Source organism: Octopus bimaculoides, chromosome 12 (genome assembly GCF_046866305.1).
Source record: "Octopus bimaculoides isolate indiv1 chromosome 12, ASM4686630v1, whole genome shotgun sequence".
Lineage (NCBI taxonomy): Eukaryota > Metazoa > Mollusca > Cephalopoda > Octopoda > Octopodidae > Octopus > Octopus bimaculoides.
Window position 1 is genome coordinate 38,120,415 of NC_142939.1, and position 13,497 is coordinate 38,133,911.

The 13,497-nt window shown below is 41.0% G+C and overlaps 1 protein-coding gene across 14 annotated transcripts in view; it reads right to left on the reverse strand.

The window, feature by feature from the left end:
• LOC106879092 (alpha- and gamma-adaptin-binding protein p34) overlaps window positions 1–13,497 on the reverse strand; it is a 209,338-nt gene that overhangs the window by 30,345 nt on the left and 165,496 nt on the right. For 3 of the 14 annotated variants that reach the window (XR_016243829.1, XR_016243830.1, XR_016243831.1), the window contains exon 8: window positions 12,997–13,064. The exons of the other annotated variants lie outside the window; for them this stretch is intronic. The gene's annotated coding sequence lies outside the window, so the exon portion shown is untranslated. The remainder of the gene's footprint in view (window positions 1–12,996; window positions 13,065–13,497) is intronic. 14 annotated transcript variants of the gene reach the window in all.

A 13,497-nucleotide genomic window follows, 5' to 3' on the forward strand; every position in this document is an offset into this window, starting at 1 on the left:
TGGTCATGTAGCGAGAATGGATGAGGATAGCTGTGTGAAAAAGTGCCACACCTCAGCAGTTGAGGGAACCTGTGGAAGAGGTAGGCCCAGGAAGACCTGGGCTGAGGTGGTGAGGCACGACCTTCGAACTTTAGGCCTCACCGAGGCAATGACTTCTGACCGAGACCTTTGGAAATATGCTGTGCGTGAGAAGACCCGGCAAGCCAAGTGAGACCTAAGTCCAAGGCCTCAGCCAGTCCACTTATGCGTACCTTCCTTCATTGGACACTAAACTCCACTTGCGAAGACCTGTTGAGGCAAGTGAAATCGAAATCGAGTTAAATTGGACACTAAACTCCACTTGCGAAAACCTGTTGAGGCAAGTGAAATAGAAATCGAGTTAAAGTCGACGACTGGCACCCATGCCAGCGTCGTCTCCTTCATTGGACACGAAACTCAGCTTGCGAAGACTTATTGGGGCAAGCGAAATCGAAATCATGATCGCACCTGTGCCCAGCGTCGCCTTTCTGACACTTGTGCACGCGGCATGTGTAAGGACATTTCGAGTGAGATCGTTGCCAGTGCCCCTGGACTGGCTCTTGTGCAGGTGGCACATAAAATACACCATTTTGAGAGTGGCCGTTGCCAGTACCGCCTGACTGGCCTACGTCCCAGTGGCACGTAAAAGCACCCACTACACTCTCTGAGTGGTTGGCGTTAGGAAGGGCATGCAGCTCTCGAAACTCTGTCAAATGCTGTGTGTGAGAAGACCCGGCAAGCCCAGTGAGACCTAAATCTAAGGCCTCAGCCAGTCCACTTATGCGTACCTTCCTTCATTAGACACTAAACTCCACTTGCGAAGACCTGTTGAGGGAAGTGAAATCGAAATCGAGTTAAATTCGACGACTGGCACCCATGTCAACATCGTCTCCTTCATTGGACACAAAACTCAGCTTGCGATGACTTATTGGGGAAAGCAAAATCGTGAAGGCACCTGTGCCCAGCGTCCCCTTTCTGGCACTTGTGCCTGCAGTATGTGTAAGGACTTTCGAGAGAGATCGTTGCCAGTGCTCCTGGACTGGCTCTTGTGCAGGTGGCACATAAAATACACCATTTTGAGCGTGGCCGTTGCCAGTACCGCCCGACTGGCCTTTGTGCCAGTGGCACGTAAAAGCAACCACTACACTGAGTGGTTGGCATTAGGAAGTGCATCCAGCTGTAGAAACTCTGCCAATTGGAAATATGCTGTGCGTGAAAAGACCCGGCAAGCCAAGTGAGACCTAAATGTAAGGCCTCAGCCAGTCCACTTATGCATACCTTCCTTCCTTCATTGGACACTAAACTCCACTTGCGATGACCTGTTGAGGCAAGTGAAATCGAAATCGAGTTAAATTGGACACTAAACTTCCATTTGCGAAGACCTGTTGAGGCAAGTGAAATAGAAATCGAGTTAAATTTGACGACTGGCACCCATGCCAACGTCGTCTCCCTCATTGGTCATGAAACTCAGCTTGCGAAGACTTATTGGGGCAAGCGAAAGCGAAATTGTGATGGCATCTGTGCCTAGCGATGCCTTTCTGGCACTGTCCCCGCGGCATGTGTAAGGACTTTCGAGCGAGATCGTTGCCAGTGCCCCTGGACTGGCTCTTGTGCGGGTGGCACATAAAATACACCATTTTGAGCGTGGCCGTTGCCAGTACCGTCTGACTGGCCTTCGTGCGGGTGACACGTAAAAGCACCCACTACACTCTGAGTGGTTGGCGTTAGGAAGGGCATCCAGCTGTAGAAACTCTGCCAAATCAGATTGGAGCCTGGTGTTGCCATCTGGTTTCACCAGTCCTCAGTCAAATCGTCCAACCCATGCTAGCATGGAAGGCGGACGTTAAACGATGATGATATTATCATCATCATTCTCGTTTAACATCCGCTTTCCATGCTAGCATGGGTTGGATGATTTGACTGAGGACTGGCAAACCAGATGGCTGCACCCAGGCTCCAATCTGACCTGGCAGAGTTTCTACAGCTGGATGCTCTTCCTAACACCAACCACTCCGAGAGTGTAGTGGGTGCTTTTACGTGCCACCGGCACGAGGGCCAGTCAGGTGGTACTGGCAACGGCCACGCTCAAATGGTGTTTTTTACATGCCACCTGCACAGGAGCCAGTCCAGCGACACTGGCAATGACCTCACTCGAATGTTTTTTCATGTGCCACCGGCACAAATGCCAGTAAGGCGACGCTGGTAACGATCGCGCTCAAATGGTGCTATTTACGTGCCCCGGCACAGAAACCAGACAGCTGCTCTGGCAATGATCATGCTCGGACGGTGCTGTTAGCGCTTCACTGGCACGGGTGCCAGTCATTGAATTTGGTTCAATTATGATTTCGATTTCACTTGCCCCAACAAGTCTTCGCAAGCAGAGTTTAGTGTCCAATGAAGGAAAGGTTAGCATGGGTGCCAGTCGTCGAATTTGGTTTGATTTCAATTTCACTTGCCTCAACAGGTCTTCACAAGCGGAGTTTAGTGTCCAATGAAGGAAAGGTACAAATAAGTGGGCTGGCTACACGGATTATGGTCTCACTTGGCTTGCCGGGTCCTCTCAAACACAGCATATTTCCAAAGGTCTCGGTCACTAGCCACTGCCTCGGTGAGGCCTATTGTTCAAAGGTCATGCTTCACCACCTCATCCCAGGTCTTCCTGGGTCTACCTCTCCCCTCAACTGCATGGTGTGGCACTTTTTCACACAGCTATCAGAGAGAGAGAGAGAGAGAGAGAGAGAGAGAGAAAGAGAGGGAGAAAGAGATAGAGAGAGAGAGAGAGAGAGAGAAAGAGAGGGAGAAAGAGATAGAGAGAGAGAGAGAGAGAGAGAAAGAGAGGGAGAAAGAGATAGAGAGAGAGAGAGAGAGAGAGAGAGAGAGAGAGATATTTGTATATATATTTATGTCTTGCCTATACATGTCTGTATATGTATGTAGCTATGTACATGCGTCTGTATGTTTTAGTGTATATATGTATATTATAGACAGTTTGGTATGTGTATATACTGCTAAATATATATGTAATCCAACATGAAAATTTTTTTTAAATGGATATACGTTTTAATGTATTAATTGATTAATATTTTACAAATAATTATTTACCCTGTGTATTTAGGCTCTGTCTTTCTTTATAAGCTATTTTTGATTTAAGGTTTTCTTTGATTTTATAGTAAGATGATTTTATACCGAAATTTGTTCAGTGCATGCAACCTGTCGTTGTAAAGACTGTTAGTTGAAAGGACGAATGAAACATAATCATTTTCAAATGTGCATCCATTAAACTAATTGTATATATTTGCTTATAACCTTATTTTTGTTCTATTCTAAACAAAACTGCTCTACGAATGGGAACATGAAACTCTCAGTAACAGCTTTTTGATATTTTTACTGCTTTTTAATAAAGTATATATATATATATATATATATATATATATATATACACATAAATACATACACCAGTGATTCCGTTCAAGTCACTGCCCTCGCACTAATACCAGTATGGGAAGCCTCTCCTCTGTACCAGAAGACTCTCCTCTTTCTTAATTTAAACTTTAGCCCATTTATGCCTGCAGTAATAACACTTATGTTAACAATATTTGTCCTACAATCACTCCCAATAGGGGTAACAATTTTAAACATGATTGAATGATGATGAACTAAAGTGAGAACAATCCTTGACATGTCTCTTACCAAATGCTCACTGAAACCTTCTTTTCAGATGGTGAATAACATTCTCACTCCCCATATCCCTTTCCACGTTTTCAGACTTGGCACTGTCAATGAAGACACATTGAAAGGTAGGTCTGGCAAGATTGTGGAGATGCTGGAACAGAGGCATATTGATGCATGCTGCATTCAACAGGTAATGTGGAAGGGAGCTTCAGCCAGGTTCCTCACAGGCAAGACGCATAGGTATAAACTCTTCTGGGAAGGCAACAGTAGGTGGTGTGGGAATACATCTTGCAGAGAAATGGGTTGATAAAGTCATAGAGGCAGTCAGAGCATATGACAGAGTACTTAAGCTCAGGCTAGTTTTGCAAACTAGTACAGCGACAATCTCTGCTTATGCCCCACAAGTAGATCTACCAAATGAACAAAGGGACCGCTTTTATGATATCATTCTGCAGGCTATCTCAAAGATGAATGACAATGAATTCATCTTCATGGCTGGTAATTACAATGGACATATTGGGCAGCAGCCAGGCATCTTCCATGGTGTACATGGGAGCCATGGAATTGGTCCCCGAAACAAAGAGGGAACAAGGCTACTGGGAGTTCTGTGATGCGAATAACCTATTGATTTGCAACACCAAGTTCAGGAAACCAGACAGCTACCTGATAACCTATCAATCATGTGACCACGCTAGCCAGCTTGATTACATTCTCACCAGACAATGAGATACATGGTTGTTCATAAATGCAAAGACCTTCCCTGGTGAAGAAAGTATCTCCCAGCATACACTAGTCATTAGTGACTTTAGACTTTAGGTCAGGAGGGTGCCAAGAAGAAGACCGATTTGGAAAAGAAGGATCCTCTGTATGGCCAGAGATTCAGGAACACTTTGAGAAATTTGATGAGAAGGAGGAGGAACTACAGACATGTAACATAGAGGGCAACTGGGGATTCCTAAGGGACAGCTTACTGAGTGCCACAGACCAAATCTGCAGCTGGTGCAAAGACTCATCGAGACTGAGGGTGATGTGGTGGTGGAATGATGCCGTAGACAAGACCATTAGGGTAAAAAACAGACCTGGAAGTCTGGGGGTAGCAGGGAATTGTATCAGATAGTCAGAAAGGAAGCTAGGAGGCAGGTATATTTAGCCAGGGAAGTAGTAGAAAAGAAGTTTGCCAATGTTCTGCAAAGTAAGGACCAGAGACTTGAAGTGTTTTGGATTGAAAGACAGTGTGTAAGAGAAAATCTTGATATCATCATCATCATCATCATCATCATCATCATCATCGTTTAACGTCCGCTTTCCATGCTAGCATGGGTTGGACAATTTGACTGAGGACTGGTGGACCAGGAGGCGACACCAGGCTCCAATCTGATTTGGCAGAGTTTCTACAGCTGGATGCCCTTCCTAACGCCAACCACTCCGAGAATGTAGTGAGACTCCGAGAGTGTAGTGAGACTCCGAGAGTGTAGTGACCACTCTGAGAGTAGAGAAATGTATCTGCATGGATCATGGTTTATTTGCATTTAGTGATTCTTGGAAACATCATTACGAAAGGCTGCTAAATGAAGAGAATGAATGTGAGAAAGAGAGTCTGCCAAATGTTGACCCAACTGAGGACCAGCTATCCAAATCGACAGTACCTTGGTAGATAAAGCAACTGAGGATATGAAGACAGGGAATGCTCCTGGCCCATTGGGGAATCACTGCTGAGATGTTTAAAATATCTGGCAGTGTAGGTCATGGTCTAGTCACCCATATAGTCAACCAGGTGGTATATACAGGTGTCACACCCAATGACTGGTGTAACAATACCATAGTCAACTGCTACAAAGGTAAAGGTGATGCCTTAGACAGAAATAATTACAGAGGTATCAAATTGTTGGATCAGGTGATGAAAGTCACAGAGAAGGTCATAGCCCAACTAATTAAGGACAGAGTCTAGATGAGATGCAGTTTGGTTTTGCACCAGAGAGAAGCACCACTGATGCTATATTTCGGGTAAGGCAGCTGTAGGAGAAATACCTAGCCAAAGATAAACCTGTGTACTTGGCTTTTGTTGACATGGAGAAAGCCTTTGACAGGGTTCCCTGATCCCTTATCTGGTGGTCAATGCGGACTAGGGATAGATGAGTGGTTGGTGAGAGCTGTACAAGCCATGTAGAGGGATGATGTAAGATGAGGGTTGGCAACAAGTATAGCGAAAAATTCAAGGTACAAGTAGGGGTTCACCAAGGATCAGTCCTAGTAATTTGGAAGGCAGACAAATCATAAATCCCTTCAGATAGATGGCCCTGCTCAATCTGTAGGAAAGGCATAGGTACAAGTTCCATAAGATGTAACCGGTGTAAGTTATGGATAGATAAGAGATGCAGCAATATCAGAGGAAGTTTAACAGGGGAAATAGTTTTCCTGTGTGGAAGGTGCACAGGTACAATTAACACTAAAGATATACAGAAAATAGACTCCATCAAATGCCAGGGGGAAAACTAGAAGTAGTTGATAGCTTCTGTTATCTAGGTGACCAAGTCAGTGGTGGGAGTAGATGCTCTGAGAGCATAGCTGCAAGAATAAGAATAGGTTGGGCAAAATTCAGAGAGCTCCTACCTCTGTTGGTAACAAAGGGCCTCTCCCTCAGAGTGAAAGGCAGATTCTATGATGCCTGTGTGCAAACAGCTATGCTACATGGCAGTGAAACATGGGCTGTGACTGCTGAGGACATGCGTAGGCTTGAAAGAAATGAAGCTAGTGTGCTTCGCTGGATGTACAATGTCAGTATGCATGTATAACAAAGTATAAACATCTTGAGAGAAAACTTGGGCATAAAAGACACCAGATGTGGTGTGTAAGAGAGACAAATGCATTGGTATGGTCATGTGATGCATATGGATGTGGACAGCTTTGGAAGAGGGAGACCTAGGAAGACATGGGACAAGGTGGTGAAGCATGATCTTCAAACATTCGGCCTCACAGAGGCAATGACTAGTGACTGAAACCTTTGGAGATATGCTGTGTTTGAGAAGATCTGTCAAACCAAGTGAAATCATAGTTGTGGATGTTGTCGGTGCCATGCCAGTGGCACATAAAAATCATCTTTCGAGCATTGGGCCTCACAAAGGTAATGTGACCAATGCCAGTGTTGTGTAACTAGCACCCGTGCCGGTAGCATGTCAAAAGCGCCTTTTGAGTGCTGGGCCTCACGGAGACAATGACAAATGACCGAGACTGTCGGCAATAGTAATGGCAGATACTGGCGTCATACAACTGGCATCTGTGCCAGTGACACGTAAAAGTGGTTGGCATTAGGAAGGGCATCCAGGTGTAGAAACCATGCCAAATCAGACTGTAGTCTGGTGAAGTCCCTCAGCTTACCTGCCTTGGTCAAACTGTCCAACCCATGCAAGTATGGAAATGGATGTTAATTATGATATATATTTTATGATGATGATACATCATCATCATCATCATCGTTTAAACGTCCACTTTCCATGCTAGCATGGGTTGGACGATTTGACTGAGGACTGGTGCAACCGGATGGCTACACCAGGCTCCAATCTAATTTGGCAGAGTTTCCATATATATATATATATATATTTGAAGGTTTGGAGGTGATGTACAGAAATTATATAGAAAAAAATTAAGGTACTCAGAAATCTGGATGTTTGTACATTTACAGATTTTTATTAATGTCCTAGTCGTGTAGGATTTTCAAAATTTTATTCTTAATAATTTTTTCTTTCCTAATATTTTCATTCATATTTTTATTCTTACGTTTGTAGAAATAAATATTCTTGCATTTTTCTATTATTCAATTGATTTTTAATGATAATTAAATAAACGTTTTTAGCTTTAAATAGTATAGCTTTAACTATTACACCGGTTAAATATGTACTAATTTTATCTTCATTATTATTTAAAACTTCGTTCAAATTGTATTTAAAACAAAGATAATTGAAAACAATGATAATTTATGTAAGCTGTTTTTTGTATATAATATACATGTTATTATAATGGAGGAAGGGAGGATTATTGAATGGTTATTATTTTGATATTTTGAATAATTTTTCTATCTTTATAAAATAAGTATTTCATATTAATTCATTTGGTACTTATTGTTGGTTGAGAGATATATATATCTAATTATTGTTCTACTTAAGATCTGACGATTAGCTATATTTTTGAATAGAATTTAATTTTCGATAATTTCTATTGATTTTAATCAATTTAAATTTCCTTTCTATTTGAAAATTAGTTATGAAACACGTGTAATCATTTTATTATATTTATCTTATGATATTTACTTTGCTTTATATTATACTCATTTATTGTGCTTTTACTTGTTAATTTTTCTATATGTGATAGTGGATTTTCATCGATGAGTTCTTGAAACTTGGTTATTTTCCCTAAAACTATCATCATCATCGTTTAACGTCCGCTTTCCATGCTAGCATGGGTTGGACGATTTGACTGAGGACTGGTGAAACCGGATGGCAACACCAGGCTCCAGTCTAATTTGGCAGAGTTTCTACAGCTGGATGCCCTTCCTAACGCCAACCACTCAGAGAGTGTAGTGGGTGCTTTTACGTGTCACCCGCACGAAAACGGCCACGCTCGAAATGGTGTCTTTTATGTGCCACCCGCACAAGCCAGTCCAGGGGCACTGGCAACGATCTCGCTCGAAAATCCTACAGGAGCCAGTCAGGCGGTACTGGCAATGGCCACGCTCAAAATGGTGCATCTCATGTGCCACCCGCACAAGAACCAGTCCAGGGGCACTGGCAACGATCTTACTTGGCTTGCCGGGTCTTCTCACGCACAGCACATTTCCAAAGGTCTCGGTCAGTAGTCATCGCCTCGGTGAGGCCCAATGTACGAAGGTCTTGCCTCACCACCTCAGCCCAGGTCTGCCTGGGCCTACCTCTTCCACGGGTTCCCTCAACTGTTAGGGTGTGGCACTTTTTCACGCAGCTATCCTCATCCATTCTCACCACATGTCCATACCAGCGCAATCATCTCTCTCTTGCACACCACAACTGATGCTTCTAATGTTCAGCTTTTCTCTCAAGATACTTACACTCTGACGGGTATTCACATTGACATTACACATCCAACGGAGCATACTGGCTTCATTCCTTGTGAGCTTACGTATGTCCTCAGCAGTTACAGCCCATGTTTCACTGCCATGTAGCATGGCTGTTCGTACGCATGCGTCATACAGTCTGCCTTTTACTCTGAGTGAGAGTCCCTTTGTCGCCAGCAGGGGTAAGAGCTCTCTAAACTTTGCCCAGGCTAATAAAGCTCAATTCAATTTTAATTTTTATAAATTGATTTTAATTGAGTTTTTACCTGTAATTTGGGATTTTGTCCCTAATATTATTATTATTATTATATATATATATATATATATATATATATATACACATACACACATTTACCTATATATAATAATGAAGGCAGATTTATACAATATAAAACCAAAAAGATAAAATTCAATTGTCACTAACTGAATGGGTTGGATAAATCCTGACTGTCAGTATATAGTGTTTAATGTATGAATCAATGGCTGATTCAAGAAAATAGTAATGCGTAATAAGGAAGGCGGTTATACGCTATATAAAACTAAAAAGGAAAAATTCAGTTGTCACTAACTCTGACTGATGGTGCAGGGTAGTATCTACATTGCTAGAAATAAGAGTTTAAAAAAAAAACCCATCAGAGTTGCAAGAAAGCACATGTCCATATACTGACAGGGAGATAACTGCTCTACAACAAGCAAGATTACTATGCAAATCAAGTTTCACTTAAAATTAAAGCTCATCAATGCTTCCTTGCAGCTCTAAGGGATTTTTAACTCTTATTTCAAGCAATGTAGATGCTATCCTGCACCGTCAGTCACAATCAGTGACAATTAAATTTTTTCTTTTTGGTTTTATATTGCATATAGTCATCTTTGTTATTTTATAATTTTCACATTATCATTTTCCTGAATCAGCCGTTGACTCATGTGGTAAATACTATATATTGACAGTAGGGATGTAGCCAAACCATTGAGCGATGGAGTAGTCACTATTGATGAGCTTTAATTTCAATCAAAATTTCAATCAAAATTAGACTTGTATAGTGACCTCGCTCACTGTGGGGTAGTTATCTCCCTCATCAGTATATGGATGTGCTTCCTTGCAGCTCTTAGTGCTTTGTAACACACATACACACATATATGCGCATACACACACACACACACATTTGTCTACACATATATGTGTGTGTACATGCATGCATACATACATACATTTTACTAGTTTCAGTCATTAGACTGCAGTCATGCTGGGGCACCATCTCAAACAATTTGTCTTAGTCAGATGAATGGACCTCAGTACTAATTTTTTTGTTAAGCCTTTTGGTCTCTTTGCTGAACCCCTAAGGGGATGTAAACACACCAACACCAGTTGTCAAGCAGTGGTGGAGGACAAAATCAGACATAAAGACACACATGAATATATACGACACTATTCTTTCAGTTTCCATCTGCCAGATCCACTTGCAAGGCTTTGGTTGGCCTAAGGCTATAGTAGGAGACACTTGCCAAGGTGTCATGCAGTGGGACTGAACCCGGAACCATGTGGCTGGGAAGCAAGCTTCTTCCCACACAGCCACATCTGTGCCTATATATACAATATACTTACATACATGCATCCACATGTACTATTTATTTTCTGGGGACTCTGAGTGGTAGAATGACCTCTAGCTTCATCACTGGCACCAAATATATATATTTTGTGTATATCAAATTAAATACACAGCGAAAAATGTTACTAATAGTTCATGCTATTATGATGCTTGATATTTATAAAATATGCCATGTATCTTTAAGTAATCTTTCAGGCTCTGTTTATGCATTACAGATATTTCTTAAAAACAAGGCTGCTGGAGAGTAAGAAAATATGAAAAAATGTGGAAAGAACATGGTGCAAAAAATGGATTGAAATAAAAAAAAGAAACAAAATCAAGAACTAAGATCCTCATCCTCCTTGATTACAGAAAGCTCATTAAGTACAACTGGTTGAGAACAAAATAACAGAAAATATATGCCAAAGCCTGTGAGACAGCACCTCAAGCTAGAGAGGGTGGTACCCTCCAATTTCATAAAAGAAACCTATCCATGTGTCTACGCCTACTAAAAATTTCAGATCTTGAATTAAACAATGTGTTAGAATTGTTGGATCTCAGAAGAATATGAGAATATGCAATTGTGTGCGCATGCATGTGTGTATATGTACACACACACACACACGTACATATACTTACATGTGTGTGCGTGTAAGTGTAAAAATCTCTCTTCCTCTCTCTCTCTCTCTCTCTCTCTCTCTCTCTCTCTATATATATATATATATATATATATATATATATACATGCATACACGTGTGGGTGTATATATAAGGTTTAAAGTAAGCAGAAAATGGAGAAATATTGACCAACAACAATTGACTAACATCGATTATTACTTTTTAAATCGATGTTAGTCAGTTGTTGTTGAGCAATATTTCTTCATTTTCTGCTTACTTTAAATTTGATTCATGATAAACTCATGTTTATCTTTGTCATTGCATGTATTCTATGAGCATAATATGCCTGCATATGTATGCCCATGGTTAACATAAGTAATTATTCCGGTAGTAAAACATATTTTTATCCCTTAGATGGTTATTCCAACCGCTAGCTCTAACCTGTATACACATATAGACACATACGCACACACATACACATGCACACGCACATGCATACACGCGCAAAAAACGCACCTATACCCCCTACACAACCCCTTGTTCACACACACATGCACAAACACACATACACGCGCACACACAAAATACACAAGCACATACACACACACATATACCCACGCACACGCAGATAAACTCACACATACCTCCCATACACACACAGCACACAATTATACATACATGTACACACACACGCACACACACAGAGTAAAGTACAATTACTCCAGACACCTCACGCGTACACACATACATATCCACATGTACACACACTGGAAACAAAACACACACACACTACATATACATATACGCACACACACATACTTCAAATTACCAGTACTTTTCTACTGACCATTCTCCTATGCACATGTGTAGATACACAACAGGCAGTCACTCCAACCAAAATTCTTACTATAAATTCTTCCTATGACCTTAAACGATACTATTTTCAACCACACACATACATAAACAGCCACAACCACACACACACGTGGTATCATTACACACACACACACCTCCTTCTCTTGCACTCTCCTGTCTTTGTAAAGAAATTTTTCTCCACCCTTTCCCTTCCAGTCATTCCAATATGTGACCGCGTGTGCATTGTTGGTGATTTTCTTTCTCTGTCTTCCCTTCTTTGGACCTTTCCCATATTTCTGATGAGAGCTCCGCTCGAAACGTTAAATCCTCTTTCTTTTCTTTCCTTTCCTAAGCGTCCAATAACACTGTACTTATTCCACATCATTGCGTTATTGTTTTTTCATGTTGTTTCGTGCCTGTTCATGTTTGAATAGACTATATATATATATATATATATATATATATATATATATATATATATATATATATATATACACACACCCACATGTACGTATACCTACGTGTGTGTGTGGGTGTGTGTGTGTGTAAAAATAAATATTTCTCGCTATATGTATAGTGTGGCTGTGTGGTAAGAAGCTAGCTCCCCAACCACATGGTATCGGGTTCAGTCCCATTGCATGGCACCTAGGGCAATTGTCTTCTACTACAGCTTCAGGCCAATCAAAGCCTTGTAAGTGGATTTGGTAGATGGAAACTGAAAGAATCCTGCCATGTGTATAAAGATATATATATATATATATATATATGGGAGAATATACAAAAAATAACAACAGACGAGGACAGGTGGTGTAAATAACAAAAGTATATATTAGTATGACGCTCGGGAATACGGAAAGTCTTTGACGTTTCGAGCTACGCTCTTCAACAGAAAGAATACGGAGACAAGGAGAAAAACACGGAGAAAAAAAATTTGAATAGTGTTCAGTCAACGGTCAATCATAATATATATATATATATATATATACACACACACACACACATATATATATATATATATGTATGTATATATATTTATGTGTGTGTGTATGTGTGTATGTGTGTCTTTGTCTCCCCACCATCGCTTGATAACCAATGTTGGTGTGTTTATGTCCTCGAAATCTAGCAGTTCGGCAAAAGTGACTAATAGAATAAGTACTAGGCTTACAAAGATTAAGTCCTGGGGTCGATTTCTTCGACAAAAGGTGGTGCTCTGGCATGGCTGCAATCAACTGACTGAAACATGTAAAAAAATAAAAGAATATATATATACATGTGTGTGTGTGTGTAAAATCACAAATTTGTAATAATATATATATATATATTGATAGAAAGGACAACACAAGAAAGAAAGAGACCTCGATATTATGTAAATAGAGGAATTTATCTGTAAAAATATGTGACACTTATTCAGTAGCCATGATAAAATTCCGAGTTTCGGACGCCAGGGTGGGAACCTACGCCAACATCTCTTCAGTTATCCGGCCATTGAAAATTCCACCCCAGCATCCGAAACTCGGAGTTTTATCATGGCTACCAAATAAGTGTCACATATTTTTACAGGTATATATATATCAATAGAGGGACCAGCTATCCGAGTTGATAGTACCAGGGTAGATAAAGCAATTAAGAGTATGAAGACCGGGAAAGCCCCCGGCCCATCAGGAAT